General features: G+C 43.7%; 1 non-coding gene across 1 annotated transcript; it reads right to left on the bottom strand.

Annotated features, from left to right (window-relative positions):
- Positions 1–525: 525 nt before the first annotated feature.
- Positions 526–632, bottom strand: LOC125605092. The gene has a single exon (XR_007336638.1). It is a non-coding gene; the product is annotated as a small nucleolar RNA R71 (small nucleolar RNA).
- Between the last annotated feature and the right edge of the window lie 5149 nt (positions 633–5781).

Here is a 5781-nt window from a genome sequence, read left to right as displayed (position 1 = left end):
AGACATCAGAGCTTTAGAGAGAGAGAGAGTGCTAGAAAGAGAAGAGAAGAAGAGCAACAGGCTCACTTGCAGAGATTGGATATTGATATGGGAGACCAACCTCAAGATGATGCGAACGCCAATGGAGCCAACAACGTTCCACAACACCCACAGCGAGCAGCTCGACCCATTGGCACTTATGACCGCCCCAACATTCATGGTCATAGACTGGGAATCCGAGCACCGGCTGTGGCAGCTAACAACTTTGAGATCAAATCATGACTCCTCAACGTGATCGAGAACAACAAGTATCATGGCTTGGCTCTAGAGCACCCATTTGATCACTTGGACAGGTTCGACAGCTACTGTGGATTGTCAAAAACCAATGGTGTGTCCGAGGATGCCTTAAAGCTCAAGCTATTCCCTTTCTCTTTGGGGGATAAGGCACGTCAGTGGGAGAAGTCTCTACCCAGCGACTCTATCACCACCTGGGATGACTGCAAGAAAGCATTTTTGGAGAAGTTCTTCTCTACTTCAAGAACTGCTAAGCTGAGAAATTAGATTTCCAGCTTTCAACAGAAGAACTTGGAAGGATTTAGTGAAGCCTGGGAGAGATTCAAGGGCTACCAAGCTCAATGCACACACCATGGTTTCTCTAAGGAAAGCTTACTGAGCACATTCTACGGGGGTGCTCTTCCTAAGTACAGAGCCAGATTGGATACAGCTAGCAATGGGTTCTTCTTGGGAAGAACTGAGGAAGATGCAGAAGAGCTGGTTGACAACATGGTAAAGAGTGATGCAGTCTACAGTGGAGACCACGACAGAGGCAGTAGAACAGATGACAAGCAGACAAGGAAGGAGTTAAAGGCTCTACAGGATAAGATAGACATACTCATTGCTGATAAATCCACCCAAGAGCAGCTGAACTTTGTTGGTAACCCAAACCAAGAGACACCACCGGTTGTCCATGAGTTTGAGGGTTTGGAAGGTCAAAAAGAGTTGTGTTTCATTAACAACAATGGTAGCTGGTAAAAAAAAAGAGTCAACCTTTCAGTACAACAAACAAAAATCATATTCCAACAACCAACAGAGTGGTTATCAGCCTAGGAACAACCAGCAAGGTAGCTATCAGCCTCAGCAAAACCCTCCTCCTGGTTTCAACCACAAAGGACACCATTCTTCCCAACAACAAGCTAATCCTTCTACCTCTACTCCTCAAGAAAGCAGCACTGATGCCCTACTGAAACAAATCTTGGAGTCTCAGACTAGAAGTGAGAAGCATGTTGGTTATGAGTTGAAGAACCTTCACTCAAAGATTGATGGGAGCTACAATGATCTAAACAACAAGTTCAAAGCTTTGGAGAACCAGTTTGCTGCCATGAACACTCACCAAAATCGCCAACAAGGTTTTTTACCTGGAAAATCTGAGCAAAATCCCAAAGAGACCATGAAAGCTATCACCCTCAGTAATGGTAAGGAGTTACCTCATAGAGCTCTCACCAAGGATGCTGAGAAACAAGGTGAGGGGGTGGCCATCAACATAGATGATGAAGTGGTGATTGTTGATGAGAAGATCAATGATGAGATTTTGGAGAAGATTGTGGAAGCCAAAAGTAAAGGAAATGTTGGGGAAGAGAAGAAAACAGTGAAAGATGGTGAAGTTGTTGTTCCAGCAAGTGAGAATTCTTTTGTTCCTCCTCCCTATGAACCCAAACTTCCATTCTCTGGTAGATTCAAGAGGCAACTGCTAGAGAAGTACAAAGCTCTATTTGAGAAGCAGATGAGTGAAGTTCAAGTCACAATGCCCGTTATTGATGCTTTCATGCTGATTCCTCAATATAGCAAGTTCCTGAAAGATGCTGTAGCTGCAAAGAAGAAAGAGATGGAGGGCATGATGATTCTCACTCATGAGTGCAGTGCCATCATCCAGAGGCTTCACATTATCATGTGCTCTTGGACCTATGGTATTTGATAGATGTCTCTGCGATTTGGGAGCTAGTGTCAGCTTGATGCATTTATCTGTTGCTAAGAAGCTTGGTTTCACTCAGTACAAGAAGTGTAGACTTTCTCTGGTATTGGCTGATCGTTCAGTGAAGTACCCTGTGGGTATCTTGGAAGACCTCCCCATGATGGTTGGAAACTATGAGATCCATATAGACTTTGTGGTGCTTGAGATGGGTGAGGAAGCTCAAGATCCCTTAATCCTTGGAAGGCCTTTCTTACCTACAGCAGGAGCTATTGTTAATGTGAAAGAGGGCCAGATTGATCTCCACTTGGGTAAAGGGCACATTCTCCACTTTGACATCAAGGAGGTAATGAACAAACCAACAATTCAAGGGCAAGTCTTCTACATTGAAGAGATGGACGCCCTTGCTGATGAGCTCCTTGAAGAGTTGTCACTAGAAGACCCTCTACAGCATGCTTTGACAATAGAAAGAGAGGTTGAAGTGATTGAGAACCTGGAGAGTACTGCCTATGGGATGATGCTGGATTCACACAAAGGGTTTGTTAGTAAGGATCAGTATGAGGAGCTGCCACAAGTGGTTCATCAAGAAGCCCCAGTCACTCAACAAGAGGACACCCAGCAAGATGACTGGAGCGAGCTTAAGGCGCCTAAAGTGGAGTTTAAACCTCTCCCCCATGGTGTAAGGTATGCATTCCTTGGTCCTAATGAAACTTATCATGTCATTGTGAGTAGTGAACTTACTGAAACTGAGCTATCTGAACTTTTGAAAACACTTAAAAGATTTAGAAAAGCAATAGGTTACTCACTTGATGACATCAAAGGAATATCACCCTATTTGTGCATGCATAGGATACATCTTGAGGATGAATCAATGACTTTTATCGAGCATCAAAGAAGGTTAAATCCTAACCTGAAGGATGTTGTATTAGATGCTGGTGTTATTTACCCTATTTCAGATTCTAAATGGGTATCTCCTGTGCATGTTGTACCAAAGAAAGGTGGTATCACTGTAATTAGAAATGACAAGGATGAATTGATACCAACAAGAACCATCACAGGTCATAGAATGTGCATTGATTACCGAAAACTAAACTCTGCATCTAGAAAGGATCATTTCCCATTACCATTTATTGATCAGATGCTTGAGAGACTTGCAAATCACCCATTTTATTGCTTTCTCGATGGATATTCAGGGTTCTTCCAAATCTCCATACATCCCAATGATCAAGAGAAAACGACATTCACATGTCCTTATGGTACCTTCGCATATCGAAGAATGCCATTTGGTCTATGTAATGCTCCAGCCACCTTTCAAAGGTGCATGATGTCAATCTTCTCTGATCTAATTGAGGATGTTGTGGAGGTGTTTATGGATGATTTCTCTGTCTACGGATCTTCGTTTTCTGCTTGTTTGTCAAATTTGTGCAGGGTCCTACAGAGATGTGAAGACACCAACCTTGTGCTGAATTGGGAGAAGTGTCACTTCATGGTTAAGGAAGGGATTGTGCTGGGACACAAGATTTCAGAGAAGGGGATTGAGGTGGATAAGGCTAAGATCGATGTTATGGTTGGTTTGCCCCCACCAAAGACAGTGAAAGACATCAGAAGTTTTCTTGGTCATGCTGGGTTCTACAGAAGATTCATCAAGGACTTCTCCATGATCACTAGACCATTGACCAGGCTGCTGTGCAAAGAAGCCACTTTCAGCTTTGATGTGGAATGTCTAGAAGCCTTCAAGAAGCTGAAAGGTGAACTCATCAGTGCTCCAATTGTCCAGCCACCTGATTGGGATCTCCCCTTTGAGATCATGTGTGATGCTAGTGACTATGTTGTGGGAGCGGTTTTGGGGCAGAAGAAAGATGGCAAGACCCATGTGATCTACTACGCGAGCCAAACCCTGAATGATGCTCAGATGAGGTATGCCACAACAGAGAAGGAGATGCTAGCCATTGTCTTTGCCTTTGAGAAGTTCAGAAGCTACTTGGTGGGATCTAAAGTCATTGTCTACACAGATCATGCTGCTTTGAGACACCTTTTGGCCAAGAAGGATGCAAAACCCAGGCTCTTGAGATGGATCATTTTGCTTCAAGAGTTTGATTTAGAGATCAAAGACAAGCCAGGAGTTGAGAATGGTGTAGCTGATCACTTGTCCAGGCTGAGAGTGGAGTGTGGCATTCCTATTGACGAAGGACTTCCAGAGGAGCAGATCATGGCTATTGGAGCAGTGATGGCAGTTTGTGAGACTGGTAGAAAGCTTGAAGAAGTCAAGGCAACAGAAGAGAAAGAACCTTGGTATGCTGATTTGGTGAACTACCTAGCCACAGGAAAAGAACCTTTGAATCTTGTGGGCTATGCCAAGAAGAAGTTCTACAAGGATCTAAAGAGGTACTACTGGGATGAGCCCTACCTCTACATTCTCTGCAAGGATCAACTTTATAGGAGAGTGGTTGCTAATGAGGAGATTGATGGGATCCTTACACAATGTCATGGATCATCCTATGGAGGCCACTTTGCTACCTTCAAGACTGTTGCAAAGGTGCTACAAGCTGGATTCTGGTGGCCACACATGTTTAAGGATACACAAGACTTTGTTTCAAAGTGTGATTCATGCCAAAGGAGAGGGAACATCACAATGCCTCAAAACCCAATCCTTGATGTTGAAGTGTTTGATGTGTGGGGGTATTGACTTCATGGGACTATTTCCATCATCCTTTGGCAACAAATACATCCTTGTAGATGTTGATTATGTCTCCAAATGGGTGGAAGCTATTGCAAGCCCCACCAATGATGCTAGAGTTGTAACCAAGATGTTCAGGAGCATCATCTTTCCAAGGTTTGGAGTTCCAAGAGTTGTGATCAGTGATGGAGGCTCTCATTTCATCAACAAACTGCTTGAGGGACTTCTCAAGAAGAACGGTGTAAAGCACAAGGTAGCAACTCCTTACCATCCTCAAACAAGTGGTCAAGTTGAGATTTCTAACAGAGAGATCAAGTCCATTTTGGAGAAGATTGTGGGGATTACAAGGAAGGATTGGTCCATTAAGCTTGATGATGCGCTTTGGGCTTATAGGACAGCTTACAAGACACCTCTGGGGACCACACCTTTCAACCTAGTGTACTGGAAAGCTTGCCATCTGCCAGTGGAGCTTGAGTACAAGGCACTATGGGCAGTAAAGTTGCTGAACTTTGACATCAAGAGTGCCAAGGAGAAAAGACTTCTTCAGCTACATGAGCTTGATGAGATAAGAATGGATACTTTTGAAAACTCAAGGATCTACAAGGAGAAGACTAAAGCTTTCCATGACAAGAATATCCTGAAGAGAGAGTTTAAAGAAGGAGATCAAGTTCTTCTCTACAACTCTAGGTTGAAGCTATTTCTAGGAAAGCTTAAGTCAAGGTGGTCTGGTCCTTTCAAGGTCAAGGAGGTTAGGTCATATGGGGCAATAGTTTTGTGGAGTACTGATGGAAGAGACTTCATAGTCAATGGGCAAAGGGTTAAGCTCTACATGGCGACAGGACCAGAGGAAGATGGGGTTTCAACTCCACTTTCTGATCCTACCCCGGCCTAATCTAAAAGGAGGCAAAGTCAAGCTAGAGACTTAAAATAAGCTCACTTGGGAGGAAGTCTTAATATATCCTTGTACATATTGCATTAGTATTTTCATTTTCATCATATTTCTAAAAAAAAAAAAGAATTGAAGTTGTGTGCAGGTGCTTGATCGATCCGGTTTGAGCAAAGAATCAGGCGTGGGAGCGAGGACCTGGAGCGAGGGTGAAAGTTCTCTCCAGCTGGGAGCGACGTCTCCGCAGCGAGTGTAATTAGTCGCTCGGATTTA

This window comes from Brassica napus, unplaced genomic scaffold (assembly GCF_020379485.1).
Source record: "Brassica napus cultivar Da-Ae unplaced genomic scaffold, Da-Ae ScsIHWf_69;HRSCAF=117, whole genome shotgun sequence".
Taxonomy (NCBI): Eukaryota; Viridiplantae; Streptophyta; class Magnoliopsida; order Brassicales; family Brassicaceae; genus Brassica; species Brassica napus.
Note: the sequence above shows the minus strand (reverse complement) of the source record. Positions and strands in the feature narration are given on the sequence as shown.